At 46.2% G+C, this 20,718-nt stretch overlaps 1 protein-coding gene across 1 annotated transcript in view; it reads left to right on the top strand.

Moving 5' to 3' along the window:
* Positions 1-20,718, top strand: part of LOC144127841 (uncharacterized) — a 480,263-nt gene that overhangs the window by 283,871 nt on the left and 175,674 nt on the right. The gene's annotated exons all lie outside the window — the stretch shown is intronic.

The raw sequence follows: 20,718 nt of genomic DNA, 5'->3' as shown, positions 1-20,718 counted from the left end.
GTGTCATTCGAACGTGCCCGTGTAGCACAGGTATTAGCTTTTCTCGCGATTGCCAAGGACGATTTCTATTAGCGTTTGTCGTGATGACGCTCTGCTGCCTTCATATTAGCAGCAGCATTTTCTTGTTTCATAGAGATAGCATGCCAATTTTCCTCGCAATAAGGTGCACGTGCGCTTGCGGAGCTTATAAACCTAATAAGTACCACAACAACAAAAAATCCTGAGACAGTTTGTTTTTCACCCCCCCCCCCACTCCCGCTATCTTCAGATAAATGAAATCGTTTCCTAAAGTATTGACAAAATGTCTCCATTTGTCTTTCATTTAGCGCAAAGGATACCTGATCCATTGTAAAGGGTACTCCAAATGGCATTGTACCCTGGAGCCTAAGAGGAATCTCAACGAGACCTGTCTGCGCGAGTTCACATCCCCAAGGAAACCATCGAATCGACGCCTCCAGTCTGCCTCCGAAGAGATCGTGCACGAAATTAAAAAAAAAGCTGTCCAACTGCCGTCCATCAAGCGGTCTCCTGAAGGTGAAACTTGACCAGGACATTTATCGATGGGCTTTTCACGGGAAAGGCCAACCATTAGAAAAAAAGTGGCTACTCTGTGAGGAACAAGACTTCTCCAGGCTCCAACTTCCGTCTGCATGGTCGATACGGGAAACGAAACTTGGGAACACGGTGGCGATTGAGTTTCCAATCAGAATTTAGGGTGGGGTAACACTTCAGAAGTCCTGCAAGAGGTTTCTTGCGGATTTCCTCGTGAGACCTTGCAGGTTTTTATCGTGACAAAGATCATTGCTGGCGCATCGTAATACAGTGATAAGTGTTTATTCCCATGGAGTTCTGCTTTTGTTCTATTTGTTTTGCTTTCGCGTTATTTTGGCTTGTTTTGTACAACGTGTCACCTGTTTAGCTCACTGAGTGTTACTGTCTCTATTCCACTGCTATGACTTCTTGTTCGTCAAACTTTCTAGTTTTTATTTAGTTTGTTGTTTATAGCTCCACGAAATGGCCACGCCAGATAACCATATAATCTTGTCTGCTACCTTTCACAGTTGCAGTGTCACATTCACGCTGACCAATGAGACAGCTATAAAGACAAGACACGAGAGGGAACTTCTTCGAAAGACATACTTTGAAACTGTGAATCATTTTTGTCCCCGAATGTAAGGCTTCCCATTATGGGTAAATATTTTGAAGACCGGTTCACGTCACTGTGCAATACTGCGGATAGGCGCTACAGGAATTTGGCAGGCCGTGCAAAAGCGTCCTTCTTAAAAATAAAAGGTTCACAAAGATTCACTTCGAGTCTCAATCTAGCCCACCTGAAACGAATACCGGAGAATCCATTGAGAACATCATAATTTCTGCTCTGCAAAAAGAACTCGAAAGAGTAGGAACAGTTTCATAAAAGGCCATAAATGAGCTCAGAGACACCGTCTCTGCCTATAAGGCTAAGCTTCTTAACCAAGAGCAGGAGAATGAAAAGCTGAAATCCGAAAAAACTACAATGCTACTCAACAAAGGAATAATGGTCGGCGAGGGGTGCAAAAAAACAGAGCGAAGGAAGCTTAATGCCGCTGGATATTCCACCGCGCAAGCACTTGACGCTGTACTGGAGAGCTACGGCTTAGATGTATGCCAGCTTCTCGTAACTGACTTAAAAGGCCTGCTGCATAAAGTAACATTCAAGGAAAATGGAGAAATTATTTGTAATTGCGGTGTAAAAAGAGGTTTCTGCAGCAATGGTCAAGTTAACTATATTGCCCTTTCTTCTCCAAACAAACAAAGCTTGCGAGAAGTTGCAGCCCTCTTGGACGCACATTTTGTCAGTAACGTTTTCTGGGAGCACCTCTCCGCGAGCGTCCCTAATCTGCCTACCATATCGCTAATAAGTTCTTACAGAGAGCACCTAGATAGCAGTATAACTGTCTTCAAGACACCAGGTACCTCACCTGGCGCCCAGGTTTCATTTGAGGAAGAATTGGCGTTAGCTGCGCAACAGCTAGCTAAAGATGTAGGCATAAGTGTGACAGAGATCTCCACCGAGGCACTCCTTGTAAAAATAGAGGGTGATGGCTGCGTTGTGAGTAGACGCACGACCTGGACAACATAATCATTCGTCATCATTTGCAAAATGCGGCAGCTACAAAGCCATAACCTTCATCGCCTTCTCGGTGTGGCGGAGATCTCGGAGGATTATTTTGAAATAAGAGAGGCTTTTCGGGATTTGATAAAAGAAATAATGATGTCGCACGAAGGGGTAGCATATCTGTAGGAGACCACGAGATTCCGATTCGCATCTGTCTAGGGTCAGATTTGAAATTTGTTGTTCAGGGTCTGCACTCTGCTGCATCACAATATCCGTGTCTATTTTGTCGAGCAAACCCGCAGACAAGGTGCTCAGTTCTGACAAGTAACAGGAGCTTTTATGAGCCTCCTTTGATCCGCACTCTTGAGAACATTAAAGCTGATTGCTGCGCAGAGGCGAACGGGATGAAAAACGTGCCATTGTTTAACTTCGACTCTGATTTAATAATTCCTGATGTATTGCACTTGAAGTTAAGAATAGTTAACCGCCTTGTAGGTGGATTGCTTTCAGAAGCAGAAGACAGAGATTACCGTGAAAAAGTCCGCAACCCACGTTGTATGACCATACACGTTCAGGACATCGTTGACGCCATAAATAACTGTGAGATTAAATTTCACGTCTGGGAAGCCAATGAAGTAAACAAGGGAAAAGCATTCACGTCGGTATCGGGGGGGGGGGGGGGGGGGCGATTGTGAGAGCCTGCTGAAGGCTTTGCCTGAAAAACTGGCCGGGAAATTGCACCCTCAAACAGAGGGAAAAACTTTGGTCCTTTGGAAGCTTTTGCGGAAAATTTTGTACCACCAGGAAAGTGATGTTGAAGGTCGCAGTATAGAAAGAGAAACCTGGGAATTCTTTCACACGTTCTTAGAATTAGGAGCCCAAGGTTGCAAAGGCTATGGCTGCGATAGAGTTACGCCGTACATTCATAATCTCGCGCACCACGCTTCCGCAAAGCACGAAAGGTTCAAGTGCCTTGGTTGGTTTGAAGCCAAGGGTTAGAGAAAAAAAACGACGTGCTAAAGCATCTACACCATGGAAGTCTAACAAGTGGAATGCAGCCGCTGACGCTCTCAAGCTGGCGAAAAGGCTTGAAGTGAGTGAGTATATCAGACTAAGCCGTGCATATAAAAAGCGGGACCAAGAGTATTGGTTTCAGGGACATATTCAAGAGACACGGGCGAAGAGGCTACGCTGTGCAAAAGAAAAATTGAGCGAAGGAAACTGTCTACAAAATGTGGACGACATGGATGCAGGAGAATTCCGCACGGAGCTTCGGGCTATGGGAATGTCGACGTAAGTCAAATCAATAGAAAAACTTCGCAACCTTGTAAGGAAAGAAAGAAAAAAGCAATGATTGTAGCCATAGGACGAGATAACAGTTATGTGGTGAGATGTGCCTTTTAGTTTTGCGTGTTTTCTCCTGTATTTATAGTGCTGTGTTGTACCTCTAGTTTAGAAAGTGCATCAATGCTTGAAGATGAAGAGTACTGTTCCTGATTCCTTATGTAACCTGCCCCTAAAGGAGTGTTCGGTGTGTACTAAAAATAAGGTATTTGTATTATGTGACTGTTTACCTGCCATATATGCCCTGAGCAATTTTTTGGTGTAATATAAATGTGATATGTGTGTTTTGTAAGTATTGCCGTTGTCACTTTTAAAACGATCTTTTGGCTTGTCTTTTGCGTAAGAAAATTCTTTTATGTAAACAAACCATGGATAACCGATTTATAACGCAATCAGTACAGCTAGAAAAAGTACTTGGGGGGGAGGGGGGGTGCTTTGAAAATGAACATGCACACACGCCTTTAAGTTCTGCGGGGCAGCAGGAAAAAATTTTGCAGCGAATTTAAGCAAACTGATTGGGCGTATCGGGCGTAGATCATATGATACTGGCACAAGTGCACAATGCGCACAAACAGGCTCAAGAAAAGTGACGACATTTTGTTTGGCAACCGATTAAAGGTTTGCCTTGTTCTTTATTCTTTTCGCGAAGTATTGCTTCTTTTGTATGCCATGTTGCTGTGAAGTGTGTTTAGTTATATTCATATTCGTTACGTTTGGAGTGCATCGTTCTGGTTGTTCATGTAACATGAACACAAGGTAATGACGCTATGTTATTCTGACTGTACGCATTTTGTTTCCAAATGTTGTATAAAAAGTGTATAATAAAATACTTTATGTCGGCACTATAGCCCTTGTCCTTGCCTTTTTGCGGGGAAGTTATAACCCCTTCCGCACCAGCTAGCAGATAGTGTGACAAGTGCAAGTTTATTGACAGCGACGCCATGAAAATAGACCTATTACATTTGCTCGATTTCCTCCCCAAAGGTGCAAAGGAGAAAGAAATATACCCTCCAGTGCATCGAATATTACTGTAAACGTAAGAGATCACTACCCATGAGTGTTATCGTTACGAAGGCTTCCCCTTCATTCGTGGTAATTTGCTGACATTGTGCTTTCCGCTACGTGCTATAATGACATCCCCACCTGCTATAATGACCTCCCCGCCTATTTGATATTCTCATTAACTTTGTAACATAGAATGCAATTCGTGACTTATTTTATTGGTATACATTCCTTTTAGCGTCTGATTATTTTTGTTGCGCTCTACCTCCCTATTACAATTGTATTTGGTTTGATTTACCAAACGCTGCTGCTTCCAAAGTAAGCGATAGTAGTGTTCAGTGCAGTATTAGTTTTTCACGTGACCACAGAAATCATAGCTGCTGCAGGCATAGTAACCTGGGAACTGGGGAAAGCTACAATGAATTAATACAAATTCGTTCCATTACGGGCTATGAGGGACAGCGCACTGGAGCGCTTAGAACTAATTCGACCCCCCGGGGGTAAAGAGCCGGAGCGTTGTTGCATTTCGCGTACGCTGAAATGTGGGCATAGCGGCTGGGTCCTGAGCCGCCCTTACATCACCCGGCACCCTGTGCAAGACTTTGCCACCCACCCCACCCGCCTCTCTCTCTCTCTTTGAATGGATTTGTGGGGGTGTTTCTCTTGATTTTTATTGGCCGTCCTAACGGGGGGCACTTCTAGTTATCATTCTTTTAACAGTCTCAATGTAGTATTTGTACTGGCGTGGGCAGGACACTTAGTTGTTTTTTATTTTTCTTCCCCCTCTAATTTATACCCCTTGACATCCTTTGATCTTGCTATTGGCGGTCAATTTTTTACACGTTTTCATAGCATTGTGAAGAATAGGAATCTTAAAAGCAAGCTGCTTGCGATAACGCAACTCATCTATTATACTGGTGAAATAAAAAAATTTATTGCTTAAAATGATTACAGCCCAGCCTCAAAGGACAGATGCACGTCAGCTGGCACGTCAGCTGGCCTTCGGTCAACACCGTCTCAAATCCGTTCATGTTTTTCATACAGATTTGCTTCCTCGGCTTGGCGGCGAAGGTCAGCGCAGATCAAGACACGGCATGCTTCACCATCGACACACCGACATTTCAAGCCGATCACGCACCTGAGGCAATCTTTTGTGAAGATAAGTGGGCGGCATCACGTGCAAGCTGGTCGACGTCATCAGACAGCTGGAGCTTAAATAGCCTGCCACCAGCACGGTTCCTCAGTGGGCACGTCAGCTGGCCTTCGGTCAACACCGTCTCAAATCCGTTCATGTTTTTCATACAGATTTGCTTCCTCGGCTTGGCGGCGAAGGTCAGCGCAGATCAAGACACGGCATGCTTCACCATCGACACACCGATATTTCAAGCCGATCACGCACCTGAGGCAATCTTTTGCGAAGATAAGTGGGCGGCATCACGTGCAAGCTGGTCGACGTCATCAGACAGCTGGAGCTTAAATAGCCTGCCACCACCACGGTTCCTCAGTGGGCACGTCAGCTGGCCTTCGGTCAACACCGTCTCAAATCCGTTCATGTTTTTCATACAGATTTGCTTCCTCGGCTTGGCGGCGAAGGTCAGCGCAGATCAAGACACGGCATGCTTCACCATCGACACACCGACATTTCAAGCCGATCACGCACCTGAGGCAATCTTTTGTGAAGATAAGTGGGCGGCATCACGTGCAAGCTGGTCGACGTCATCAGACAGCTGGAGCTTAAATAGCCTGCCACCACCACGGTTCCTCAGTGGGCACGTCAGCTGGCCTTCGGTCAACACCGTCTCAAATCCGTTCATGTTTTTCATACAGGTCAGTAAATCTTCCGGTACCTTTAAGTCTAGCAATCCTTACTTGTTCCAGCTGACGTGCCCCGAGTGTATATGCACAATGTGTGCCGTTGCCTCCGACTTCGTTTTTTCAGTGCTTATGCTTTGTGGTGATGTCGAGCCGAACCCGGGCCCGTCAACTGAGCAACTACTGGGCGAACTTTTAGAGGGACAGAAACAAATAAAAAACAGGCTAGACGACATTGAATCGCGCCTTAAAACGTATGAAGACTCGGTTTCAGCTATTTCCGAAGTATGTTCAATAGCTCGGAGCTTAGAGAAGAAGGTTCAGGGCTTAGAACTCAAGCTTACCGATTTGGAGGACCGCAGTAGGCGTAATATTCTTCTGGTGTTCGGTGTAAAGGAAAAGGAAAAAGACGCATGAAGATCTCGACGAATCCGTCCTCAAGGATGTCTTCACAGAAATTCTAGGTGCACACGTCAGTTCGGTCGAACGAATACATAGAATTGGTCGGAAACAACCCGACAAAGTACGACCGGTAATCATAAAGTTCTACGACCACCGTGAGAAAATGAATATCCTAAAGAATTGCTTTAAGCTAAAGAACGGAAGTGTGTCTGTCTCGGAGGATTTTTCCGCAGCCACAAGAATGAAAAGAAAGCAACTGTGGGACAGTGCCGCTTCTAACAAAAAGAATGGTCAAAAAGTCAAGCTCATATACGACAAGCTTAAGATAGACGACGACTTGTTCGAATGGGACGAGGAACGAAAGATCCGAGTTCCAGTTAGCCGGAAAGATAAACAGAGTACATGAACCGTGGCCCCCGAGGATAGGTCGTTTGTGTGTATTCAGCTAAATGCGCGAAGCATCGTTAATAAAACAGTTGACCTAGAAAGTATCGTGCTCACACACAGGCCACATATCGTATGCCTAACAGAAACCTGGCTGCACACGGATATCGAGAGCGCTGAAATAGTACCCGTAGGCTACCGAATGCTTCGCAAAGATAGGAACTCTCGGGGCGGTGGCGTAGCAATTATTTTCCGAGAGTCATTGCATGTAACCAGTCTTCCCGACATACCCGATATCGAATGCATACTGCTAAAGGTTTCTTTTACCGAATTTACCTTGATTGTAGGTACATTCTACCGGCCGCCAGATAGCAACAGCACATTTTTTGAAGACTGAATGAATTCCTAAGCTCTAGTAACATTGCTACTTGCAACACAGTACTTGCTGGAGATTTTAATATGCGTTCCATCAAGTGGGACAGTGAATTTCCTGAAACACTATCTGTCATTTCTGAGCCATTTGTAGATTCAATCTTTTTTTACAACTTTACTCAACTAGTTAAAGAACCCACCCGCATACAAAAAGACGCTAAATCAATTTTAGATCTTTTCCTCGTGAGCAGCAGCCTGCTTTGCCGAAATCCGGTTACGCATGTCTACGATGGCATATCTGACCATAAGATGGTATCGCTGAATATCGCATGCGCTCCTGCTGCTAAGAAAAACACAGACATACGCGTAGTCCCGCAATTCGCACGTGCCAACGACGTTGCTATCTTAGATTTGTTGGACAGTTCGTTCTCAGATTTTGTTGCTTTAAGTGAATCTACCGATTGCTCTGTTGATGCTCTGTGGTGTTTTTTCAAGAGTCTTGTTATGAAGTGCGAGAATGATTTTGTGCCGGCTTTGACGAAACGAGTACGAAATACTAGTCCTTGGATGACTAAAGGAGTTATTCGGCAAGAGCGAAAAACAAAAAAGTTAAGAAAGCAAACCCGGCTTTCTCCTTCAGCGGCCAACAAAAATAAGCTCTGTGTGCTACGTACGCAGGTAAAGGAATGCATAAAAAGGAACGACTACTATTTCAACGTCACCATGAAGAGCTTTCTGCTCACCGCGCCAGAAAAGTTCTATCTGCATTTGTCTCCTAAAAAGAAAATAACATACAAATTGTGTACAAATGGCGAAACAATAACGTCACAACCGCAAGTGGCATCTGCTTTTAATCAATTTTTCTGTTCAGTATTCACAGACGATGATGGTAAGAAACCACATCCCGACTTAGTGTTACATTGTCTGCCAATTAATAATGTTATTGTTTCTGAACAGGGCCTTCTGTCGTTACTGCTGAATATCGACAACAAAAAGTCACCAGGTGCTGATGGTATACCCAATGCTTTCCTTGTTAGGTATGCCGAGTGGTGCAGTAAATATTTATGTATTATGTTCAATCTTTCTTTGACTAAAGCAGAAATTCCCTTTGATTGGAAATGCAGTAAAATCGTGCCGATACCCAAAGTAGATAATTCATCATTACTTTCGTCTTATAGGCCAATATCATTATTGTGTACATGTTCCAAGGTTCTTGAGCACATTATTGTTAATCATATCTCGACATTTGTTGAACATAATAATCTAATCGACAGCAGGCAACATGGGTTCCGAAAAGGACTCTCCACAGTAACAGCACTCCTGGAGCTAACTGACGATTTCGCAACAGCCATTGACATTCAAAGCCAAATCGACATTATATTTCTTGATTTTGAAAAGGCTTTTGATCGCGTCTCTCACCCTAAACTTCTTTCAAAACTAGAACTGCTGCTGAAAAACAATTCTCTTCTTGCCTGGATCGAAGCTTACCTATGTGGCCGATCCCAATGCGTCTGAATAGATCACGTGTGCTCGGCTCCTGCGCCTGTCAAGTCCGGTATACCGCAGGGATCTGTTCTCGGGCCCTTATTCTTTTTAATATTTATTAACGACATAGTTCATAACCTACCCGTTAAAATCAAGCTATACGCCGATGACTGAATAATCTATCACGAAATTCACAACTCCAGCGATCAGGCTCTACTTAATAGTGCCTTAGCAAGGATTGCAACCTGGTGCTCAGACTGGCAGATGTCAATAAACACAAAAAAATCTGTTGCGATGACCGTAACACGCAAAAGGCAGCCAATAAATTTCTCATATTCCATAGGCAGCAGCACTCTCGCAGTGGTAAACAACTATAAATACCTAGGCATAATCATAACATCGGATCTAAGGTGGAATGAACATATATCGGATATTGTGAAGAGGGCCATGCGGAAATTAGGTTATTTAAGAAGAACTCTGCGACAATGTACAAACGAAGTTAAACTAATAGCATATAAAACCTTAGTTCGACCAGTTCTAGAATATGGATCAATTGTTTGGGACCCACACACTCGTGGCAACATAGACAAGCTCGAATCTGTACAAAAGAAAGCAGCTAGGTTTATATACCGATCATATAGCTGGCGTACTTCCGCGAGTACTCTAGTAAAAAAGGCAGGTTAAGACAATTTACAAAAACGGCGTCAGTATGATCGATTAAAATACATGCACTTGCTGTTTCATAATAAACTAGGTATGAGAAAACACGATTACATAGAGCCTGTACACCGACGAACCACCCGATCGCATCATAGCAAAAAACTTAGATTATTCCTGCCACACTCAAACCTTCGCTAACTCTTTTTTTCCGAAAACTGTCCGTGAGTGGTACCGGCTTCCGGCCAGCATTGTAGAATGCCCTACTACTGAAGCATTTATGAATGCTGTCAGAATGCGGTCAGATAGTAATTGATGATTACGGAGTGTTCTTGAGATTTTTTTTTTTTTGGGGGGGGGGGGTTTCTGCACGCAACTTTCCTTCATATATTTTTGCTTGTGAGTGCATCTCATTTGTTGAAGGCAGCGTGTTGTGCCTTGATTCGTTTTGCGCATGTCACTTATGTTTTTTCTTTTTTTCTTCTCCCGCTCCTGCTTACAGCCTCACCTAGAGGCTAGCAGTACTGTGTAAATAAATAAATAAACGTTCATCAAAGGAGGCTCTCAAGACTGTCGCTTCAGACGATTGATATGACATCGCGACTAACCCTGTTAATCCGTGGTTAACCCTCTTGCACCTGGCGGCCCCTTGCGATGTCACTCTGGGAGGTTCCGGAGAATTAACTGCGATATCATGACAATCGGCCGACGAAACAGCGTAGCAGCGACTGGCAGCGTAGCGGCTGGCAGCGTCGCAAATTGCGACAGCCACCATATTTACCATTTATATATACCGTTATGAACTGCTTCCTTGATCACGTCCATGTAAAAGCGCTTTTTCGTAGGACAGAAGTGGACACAATTAAATTCACCAATTTGTTTGCAAAAATGGAAAAAGTTGGTGGTATATTTCTTGCGATATCTTTAAAAGCGAAGTTTCGTACCTCAAAAGCAAAGCCTCCTTTTTTCAGTTGTGTTACACAGGATGGATCCCGGCAATACATCATGCATGCATATTACAGAAGTCAGAATGAAAGAACAGCAAAAAAAGTCGCCAATAGCTGCAGCAATAAAAGTATGAATAGTGATCATGCGTGGAATTTTTCATTCATACATTCATACTAATATATTTTCTATAGAAACGAGCACATTCATTAAGATTAATTGACCAAAACAAAAGGTTCTGAACCCAGGTTAGAACTCTAAGTGCAAACTCGAGTCACCATATTCGGACAGCGCTAGAGTCACTAATTTGAAAGCATTACCGGTGAATGTGACAGTAACAACCTGAACGTCTATCTAGAGGCTATTTGCTTCTAGACTCCAAATTTTGTGTTCTGCCCGACAACAGCTGAACAGCTTCAGAATGTTTCTCAGTAAAGCTATATCAAATTTTCTTAAATAAGTATCAAACGAATAAACTTAAACATTTATATCCGCGAATACTTTTTGATATCGGCCGTTTGAATGCCGCTACGCTTTTTAAATGTAACAAGAATAGCTAAAATCAGGCGAGCTAGCTCTCATACCCTAATATATCATGATCGCACGCCCCAATAAACTTTTTAGATAATAGCAAAGGGCTGACAATTTGCAAAGTTGCTCCACGACAAGCATATATGAACAGCCGCGAATACTTTATGTAGCTGCGTTAATGCATGGTCATCGCAACAACCTTCTTTATTTAAAGCTCCGGTCGAGACACTGGGTTCCAGCTCTGACATGTGTTCTTGTCTGCAAGGCAAAAGTCCCCCGATAAAAAGGTAAGCGTCGAAATGGACGCAACTTCAGCAGTCCGAACCATTTCTGCAGCGTAGCCCGCTACCGGGCGCCATCTTTCATATTTTAGGCAATATCAGGTTTCAATTAAAAGGCCTCAGGAAGCTTCTTGATCAAAGCTACGCCAGATCGTTGCACACCATTTAAAACACCATATATTTGGGTACCTAAATCCGGGAAGCATTTTCGATTTCTATCCGTGTTACGGTGCTATACAGTTTCAAAGACTGGAAAAATGCCAAAACTTTGGCCCCCTCCCGTAGGCAGCATCGTATAATATTCAAACGCGCTGGGAAGCTCGTGTATTTATAGCACAGGACTGAAACTTCGGCACATTCCTCAGCTAATTGTATATTATACAAATCCCCGAAGCATTTTTTGTAGGTGCTTTTGTTCACGTTTTACGATTTTTTTTTTACCCCTTCTTATTCAGGTACGCTCCCTGTCGCCGAAACTGCCGCTGATGGCGCAAGTAGTAGATGTCCCAGAAAGCTGGGCATGGCGCAGAAGAAATGCTTGCAGCATAAACCATGAAAATAGATATGTTCCTTGCAAGACGGGCGTAGTGCATCAAATTCCCCTGTCATGTGGCCTTACATACATAGGACAGACTGGCCGCTGCGTTAACATGCGGCTCATGGAGCACGCTAATTCTTTAACGAAGAAAGAAACCAACCTAGCTAAACATTGTTTCACGTGCAAACGCACGCCGTTTTTTGATGATACTGATGTCCTGTGCGCTCATCCTGACCAGCGCACTCGAGAAGTAGATGAGGCATTTCGTATTATCAGAAAAAGTAAAGGATGCGTGAGTATGCCGTCTGTTTCATTATCACCTCGAGAAATCAATATGCTACATAGTTAGTAGAAGTCCTTCGGATGCACACTGCTTTTAAAGAGGTTTTTACTATGTACTATCACTAGGTGTCTTGTTGGCATTGCGCATGTGCGCTGTTTTTTTCGTGCATGTACATATGACGTGCTTCTTTCTAATAAAAATCAGCTGTACGTTCGGCGCTGGTTTGTGTGTCTCGTCTCCTACTTGGTCTGTGTGCACTTTTGCGCTGTTGAACCACCACTATGCATAACCAACTAGCCCAATCTGCCGTTCTTCTGCAGTTTATTTCTTGTACATGGGCGTATTTTATGAGTCACAATTCGGACTTAACTAACCCAGCTGTCCTATCTCCGCTTATAGCTGTGTGTATCTGTCGGGCACGCGCTGCTTCGTGGCACTGTCGGCAAGACATTTGCCCTCAGGATGTGCAGGCACTTTGCGGTTGGCTGAGACCATCCACGGGGAACACGAAGAGAGCCTGCAAGATTCTTCGATGTGAATGGATGCGCCAGGCAAAATTCTTCAAGGATGTGTTGTGGTCAAGATGCGCCAGCGGCACACCTCGCCAGAACCAGCGTGCTTTTCGTGATTGGTGTAGGACTACAGACCAGCTTACGGAATTCCTGCGGAACGCCGTCCGGCCTTCCCTTCCCAAAGCCAAGAGGCGTTCTTCTGTGGGAGGGAAGCTTTAGGTAATTGGAGACATCCCCGTGGATCCAAGGCATGCACAAACTTTACGTCTTGGACCGAAGTTTTGCCTAGAATCGGGCATGATGACTGTCGAAAGGGTGGCGCTTGCACGAGATCTCTCTTCTATGGCCCCAGCTGCAGATCGACCTAAGTGCGAGTCAGAGTGCATTGATGCCGTTTCTAGATGCTTTAGTTCGAAGGGGAAGTCTAATCAGGTTCGCTCATTAGTCAACTATCTGTACGATAACCGCTTGCGCACAGTTCAGTCGGATAAGGAGGGTTTCTTTGTAGTAATGTCAGAGCACCAGTTTTCTGAAAAGGCCCATGAAGCAGTCATGGAGAACTTCAAAAGTGTCAGTAAGAATCCGGCGCTGAGCAAGAAGAGGGCGGCGACTTTGCTTCCGAAGTTTGAGCTAGAAGGTATGGCAAAGAAAGTGAGGAAAGCTGAACACTCGGTGCTAGAAATTTTCTTTAGTGCTCAGACGCACAAGCCTAACGTTCCTTTCCGGGCAATCGTCTCTGAGCACAATTCTTGGCAGTTGGTTGTGTCTACCTATCCTTGCAAACAATTGTCGTCACTTCGCGTAAAGGATCCGTTTCTCGTTTCTCATACCTAATTCTGAGGCAGTCGCTGATTTCCTCCGAAATGAGAGCCCAGCACTATGTGATGGTTTTAGCGTCGATGTGGTTGATTTGTTTTATTCTATTCCACACTATGAACTAATCCAATACATTCAGCAATGTATTACGGAGGACCACGATGAATGCGTGCTCCAAAATGAGTGTGGAATCACGACAGGATCTTTTCTGAAACTGTTATCTTACTACCTGAGTAACACGTTTGTTGAGTGGGATGGCCGACTTTATATGCAAAAATCGGGTGTGTGCATAGGTGCGAGGGTAGCCCCCATTCTCAGTAACATTTATCTAAGCCGGGTTGATATGAAAGTTGAGACTGATCTAGCCGGTTGTTGTATACGCATTTTTCCTTATGTGGACGATTACCAGGTGCTGGCTAGGTCCATGAATCCAGAATTTTTGTCAAATGTTCTTGATTTTTTTGCACGTAATGGGTCGGGGCTGATGTTCACACATGAAGTCCCTCAAGGAAATAGTCTTGCAATTCCCTGATTTAAAGTTGTCTTTCGAACCGAACCATGTCTGTTGGCAGTATTCACCTAGGAGTGAAAAGCCTCTTTTGAATTACAGGTCCTTTCATTCAAAGCTTGTAAAAAGTGGTATCGTTAAGGGATGCTTAGGCATGGCAGTAAAGAAATCTTGTTATCATAAAATGAAGCCCAGTCTCTTAGCCCAGGCAGACAGATGTAGGGAAGCTGGTTTCCCGGACTCTGTTCTCGTTTCGAGTGCAGACAAAGTCCGCCGTTTCCTGAAATCGTCTGCAAATACCTCGGGGCTGGGAAAGGGTTCGGAAGAAGGGAGAAGGGTAGTGGGTCATGCCATATGTCCACAAGCTGTCGCACCGGATAAAAAGGGTGGGGAGCAAGCATGGTGTAAAGGTTCTGTTCTCTGCACCTAACAAGCTAGAAAGAGTGGGGGCGGCGGTTCAAAAAATGCATGAAAGGCGCAGAAGAAATGCTTGCAGCATAAACCATGAAAATAGATATGTTCCTTGCAAGACGGGCGTAGTGTATCAAATTCCCCTGTCCTGTGGCCTTACATACCTAGGACAGACTAGCCGCTGCGTTAACATGCGGCTTATGGAGCACGCTAATTCTTTAACGAAGAAACCAATCTAGCTAAACATTGTTTCACGTGCATATGCACGCCGTTTTTTGATGATACTGATGTCCTCTTTGCTCATCCTGACCAGCGCACTCGAGAAGTAGCTGAGGCATTTCATATTATCAGAAAAAGTGAAGGATGCGTGAGTACGCCATCTGTTTCATTATCACCTCGAGAAATCAATATGCTACATAGTTAGTAGCAGTCGTGCAGATGCACACTGCTTTTAAAGAGGTTTTTACTATGTACTATAACTAGGTGGCTTGTTGACAATGCGCATGTGCGCTGTTTTTTCGTGAATGTATATATGACGTGCTTCTTCCAAATAAAAAGTTAGTTGTAAGTTCAGCGCTGGTTTGTGTGTCTCGTTTCCTACTTGGTGTGTGTGTGCTTTTGCGATGTTGAACCACCACTATGCATCACCAAATTGCTCAATCTGCAGTTCTTCAATTACGGAGACAAAATCGCGTAGAGCTGTCACGGTAACTTGGCGGCTTAGCGCGAAAGCGTTCATGTGTGCTCTGTTTCATTTGTGTTCCACCTCAAAAAGAATGTTATTGCAGATGTAAATTCCAACTAGCCAGCTGCAAGTTGTGGTCTCTGACACTTATAACCCATTTCAGAGGATGGCATTTTGAGACTAGCTTGAACCGCCGGCCATATATGTAGCACCTGCATTGCTTTACTGCCCAGACAATGGCGAGGCACTCTCTCTCCGACTCTGCGGGACCCAGCTGTCGGCTATAAAAAGCTACAAGAGGGCCTCTACCCTAAATGACCTGCGCAATGACTGCCCCAACCACGAACTTTGACGCATCTGTGACCATAACGAAGGGAAAATTGAAATCTGGGTGGCGCAACCGATGTGCACCGAGAAATTTTCTATAGAGCCCCAAAAAAATCCGCCGCAAACTTAGAGCAGTGAAAAGTGAGAAACTGCCGCACATGTTGGACACTAGTGGTGGGTGGGAAATCCGAGATACATGTTAGCTTTCCGGGTTAGGCCGGACACCGCCAGATGAAACAATGTTCCCGAGGTATTTAACCTCCTTTTTTTTATGAATTGGCACATTGAAGGCTCAAGCTTGACGCCCCCGCCTCACAGTCGCCCTTACGATGTCGCGCAAATTCCTCTCAAAGTTGTCACTGCAATTATTGTCATTCATATAGACGAAGCACAACTTTCCCTGAAGGCCTGCCAGCATGACATCAGCGGTCCTCTGCCAGACAGCAGGCCTGTTGATCAGGCCCATCGGCAACCTTTCCCATTCATAGTGCCCTGCTGGAGTATTGAATGTATTATTCTCGACATCTGCCGGGTCCATTGCTATCTGCCAAATCCCGCAGCCAGTTCCGCCACCGTGAAGTACCTAGCAAAGCCCAGCTGAGAAAGCGTCTCCTGTATATTGGGGATGGGGTACGGGTCAATCCGAGTTACGGCATTGAGTTTGCGAGAGTCCACTACCACTCGGTAGAAACCACCTGGCGCCTCCACCATAGGGTGGTTGCCCCCCATGGCGACTTTGAGTGTTCGACTGTGCCACGATCAATCAGATCCTGCCCCTGCCGGTTCAATCCTGGCATTGGGTGCAGGGAATTCTCGTACGCGCGCTGGTAAACGGTCACCGATTTGCCAGTTTTTATCCTGAGTTGTACAAAGCCACAGCAGCCCAATTCCAAGTTGCTCGCGGCGAACACCTGCGAGTGTTTGTTCAGCAGGGCAGCCAGCGCCTCCCTCTCCTGCAATTTTACGTGAGAAAGAGCGAACAAAGCATATGGCGCAACCGAAGGGCCACCATGCGCTACAGCGGCAAGTACCGTTTCGGTGGGCGCATGTCTCTAAAGCGCAGTGGTAAAAGAAGGTAATGTTTTGTTCTTGGGCAGACTCAGTGGCTGCTGGCTGCAATTAGCTGCCCGTAGAAGCACTCTGTGGTCACCACTAACAGTTACGTGGCACGCAGTTGCCTTCAGGCCATTGCTAAACGAATCGACTGGCTCAAGCACTCCGGCTGTGCCGCACTCTCTACATCTGAAGGAACATAATCGCATAAAACTAGCTCCGACCAGGAAAGGACGATCGTCTCTTCGAACAGCTTTACGGGAACTAACGAGATGACCTTCACCGATCCCACGGTCTGTTGGGTTTGAGTATCAGTAATGCAAGTCTTAGGCAATTCTCTGTTTGTAAACGAAACTTTAGTGTCTCCCGCATGGACCGCTTTTTCCGGGAATGAGACATCTACCTTTCTCCTTCTCAAAAAATCCTGTCCTAAGATACCCTACATTCCTTTTGGCAGAGCAAGGGTGATCTAATACAATTCCACCGAGAGTGAAATGTAACCGGTAGAGCCCGCTTATGCCAAGAAGGTCCCGTTATACCTGCGGACCTAGTTGCAACTCTACCAGCCGCTTCCAACACTTCGCGGTCTCCATTCTTTCGAAGAGCGTCAAAATCGGTTTCCTTTTAAGCAAGGTCGCCTGAGACCCTGAGTCTATCAGCCATTTTATGCAGCAACCATTTATCTTGCAGCGCACAACAGGGGAAGCTCCGTAGGCAACACAAATCACCACCACTTAATTATCCCCTGTTCCCACTCCACGCTCCTCATGCTGGGGAGCAGTTCCTAGTTTTTGTTCTTGTTTTTTTGTTACAGCATGTGGAGCCTCTCCATATGCTCGCTTGGGTCTCATCAGCTTCTGTTCGCGGCTCCCCTCGTCGCAGGTTTGGGCGGAACCTTGCAATGCGTCTGCGATTTTGGCAAGCGAAGCACATGAGTTCCTCAAAACCTCTCATGCCGCGCCTGAAGCTTTGTGGCCGTCTCCGCTTACCAACGAATGGGCGCTGCTGAGTCCGCGCTTCATCCTTGCGTTCTAACAGCTGCGCTGACAGCGGTTCTAAGCCGTCTCGTCGCTCTGTCCAAAGAGTAACCTTGGCGTTTGGCGCTGTTCTCTCGACGACGCATGCTCTCTCAGTGCTCACCATTAGCACCTCATTTTGCTCCTCATCCCATGCGGCCTCCACAACTTGGTCAAAGTACCGCTCGGCTTGCGCGAGAGCACGAACCGGCGCTTGGGTTCTCGCGAACCGGCCACAAACAAGTCGGTCATTTCCTCTTTCAGTAGGTGATGATGATAGTAAATTTTTTTGGCGCAAGGGCATCTGCGGCCAAAGAGCGCCATGGCACAAGGTATTTTCATTTGCTCAAGGTGGGGCCAAATGCCCATTTCTCAAGCATTTCACCCTCTTTAAGCCGAACACCAGGCAAGGGAAAGCTTGTACCCATTTCATCGCCGGTGGGTACCCGGCGGCACTGGGGATCGAACCCCGCACCTCCCACATGCGAGACGTTTGCCCAACCACTAGGCCACCGCTGCGGTCCCTCTTTCAGTAGGCCTTTCGTACTCGCGTTGTGTGTCTTATTCTACGCCCTTGTTTTTCGCGCTTTCACGTTCAGCATATATCTTCTTTAGCGGGTCTCCTTCCTCCTCTGTCCTTAGCGTACCGCGTTCCAGGCGCTGAAGACGCGACTTAAACGTTCGTACGACCTCCATCTGTGCGGTCTCGCGGAACATCTCTACACGCACATGACGGGGTTCAGTACCGAACTACTCGAGCGCTACCTTTTTCAATTCCAAAAATGACTTTTTGGACCTTTTTGCCTGGCCATGAAAAATAATGAGCATCTCCTGCCATATTGCACCTTGCAATTCCCAGCAGTCGCTCAATCGGACCACCCCGACATATTCCCAATTTCTTCTAGCATGGCCAAGAAATCACTGATGGGAACCTTCTTCTTATCACTCGTAATTGTCCGAATAACGTTTCCTAATTCCAGCTTGCTTGCTCCCAGCGATGGCTGCAGAGTGGGAGCTCCCTTAGATAGAGACATTTTGTCCGCTAAAGCCCTTCGGTGTCTCAAGCTTCTCAAATAGGGGTCAAAGTCCCACAGTTAGTCTCGTGATTTTCCTTGGATTACAAATTTAAGGTGACGAATGTCGCTGCATTCGGAGGACCTTTCTTTTGAGACCCCACTTCTGACACCACGTTTGACGACCCCATATTCTCCTGGGTTCCACACGGTACGGAGAGGCATATACAGACTCCTTAACTCAGACCCCTGTACAAAACAGATATATTCAGGAATTACATACCATCGAGTACGTGATGCGGAGGCTGGGGTGCCCAAGATTACATGTAGCTGTGTTGGCGCCGGAGTCTTGGTCAGGAGGCACGGAGGACTGCGGAATTCACTTTGTTGGTTCGCTGAGGCTCAGCTCCTTAACGATCGCTTGGGCGCTTCGGGCGCCAAGGACCGACTGCTTGCGGTGTCGTCTCGGGCCTTCCTCGTCACCCTACTTAATAGCATTTAACATTTTTTTCCTCCATTCGGGCGATGTTTCTTTCCAGGCTGGAACGCCTCCCTCACCCTCCTCTCAGCGCCGGCACCCAGGGCATTCCCCGTCTTTCCCCAGACCTTCCACCGGCTTGGGTCTTTTCTCCTCTGGCCGGCGCCCCTCTCACTCTTGCGCGGTGTGGTTAACCTGTTGAATACTTGTCGGCGTGCGAATAAAGCTGACGGCCAGGCGGTCGGCCTTCGGACTCCTTGTGTGCTGTGCGATGTCAGTGCACGTTAAAGATCCCCAGGTGGTCGAAATTATTCCGGAGCCCTCCACTACGGCACCTATTCCTTTCTTCTTTCACTCCCTCATTTATCCCTTCCCTTACGGTGCGGTTCAGGTGTCCAAAGATATATGAGACAGATACTGCGCCATTTCGTTTCCCCCAAAAAAACCAATTATTATTATTATGAGCCATGGCCTTCAATAGCTGATGATTCCTGGCGCCATACAGTCTCTTGATCAAGCGCCTCCGCTTTCCGACAAAGGGATGCCAACGGAGATAGCGGTCTTTCGGAGAGGCACAGCGCACTGTAACGGCATCACACCCTGGCTATTGTGGCAGGTGGCAACCTGCCCATCGGTTTGCGAGCAATCTACCCGGCGTGGCAAACTGGCAGTTAAATCAATGACTGCTCGTGAGATGTGTCTCGCTAAGAGCAACGTGAGTTGGGCGTGTTCTAAACAGCCACCTGCGGGGTAGCGGCGCATCGCTTAACCACTGCACTACTGCGCAAGGAGTGGCATGAGCTCTCCCGGTGACCTAATAATACACATTGCAGAGTGGCCGTGTCTGCTATCTAATACCAAAAGACCCCAAGGCGCTGGACTCATAACGTTAACACATCATACACTTACGGCAGAGCTTTTGTGTCCCCTCAAGGTTTTTGTTGCTCTTGTTTGTTCTCATCCATTTTTTCAGTTACTTCTCTTTTCGCCTTCTCCGTTTTCCCCTCGCTCTACGAAATCAATGCACAGTTGAAAGTCAGCGCTCTCGCTTGTCCTGTCGCCTCCGCAATGCATCTCTTCGCGTTCTTTTCAAGATTCAGCTTTAGCGCTTGCGTGCAGCTCCTTTAGATCGCTCTTCTTAACTTCAGATGACGTGATGGCAGGAAAAATGGGAGCCGGGGTGTGTAGGCAGTCGGTGCATGCAATGCATATGAGGCCAGCGACGCTCGTAGCCGGCACGCGCTTCTGGCCGCTGTCTGATGCAACGAGTGCAGCACCCAAAAGGTGCGCGGCCCAAACCAACCCGCATTCGCGACACCATACCAGTTGTTGTGACCATTGATGCCACAGGGTTACAAGCTTCATCGCGGGAACAGGCCGCCGCTGCTTTTCAGTGGTTATAGTGCTCGGCTGCTGACCCGAAGAGGAAGGTTCGATCCCGGCCATGGCGGTCGCATTTCGATGAAGGCGAAATGCTAGAGACCCGTGTACTATGCGATGTTAGGGCATGTTAAGCACCCCCGTTGATCGGAATTGCCCGGCGCACTCCACTACGCCATCCTTTCTACCATGCATCACTCTGAGACTTTAAACCACAGGAATCCACCAAACCGACCACACATAACGAAAGAAACCCAGCACTGTGGTCTGTTACAAAATGCGGCACTGTGTGAAGAATCCGCATCATACACAGCGATGGCTGGGCCAAGGCAACGTTTATTCCTTTAACGCGTGTTAATGTAGGCGTTGTGCGAAACTGTTAGAG

This window comes from Amblyomma americanum, chromosome 4 (genome assembly GCF_052857255.1).
Source record: "Amblyomma americanum isolate KBUSLIRL-KWMA chromosome 4, ASM5285725v1, whole genome shotgun sequence".
NCBI classification, from domain to species: domain Eukaryota; kingdom Metazoa; phylum Arthropoda; class Arachnida; order Ixodida; family Ixodidae; genus Amblyomma; species Amblyomma americanum.
Note: the sequence above shows the minus strand (reverse complement) of the source record. Positions and strands in the feature narration are given on the sequence as shown.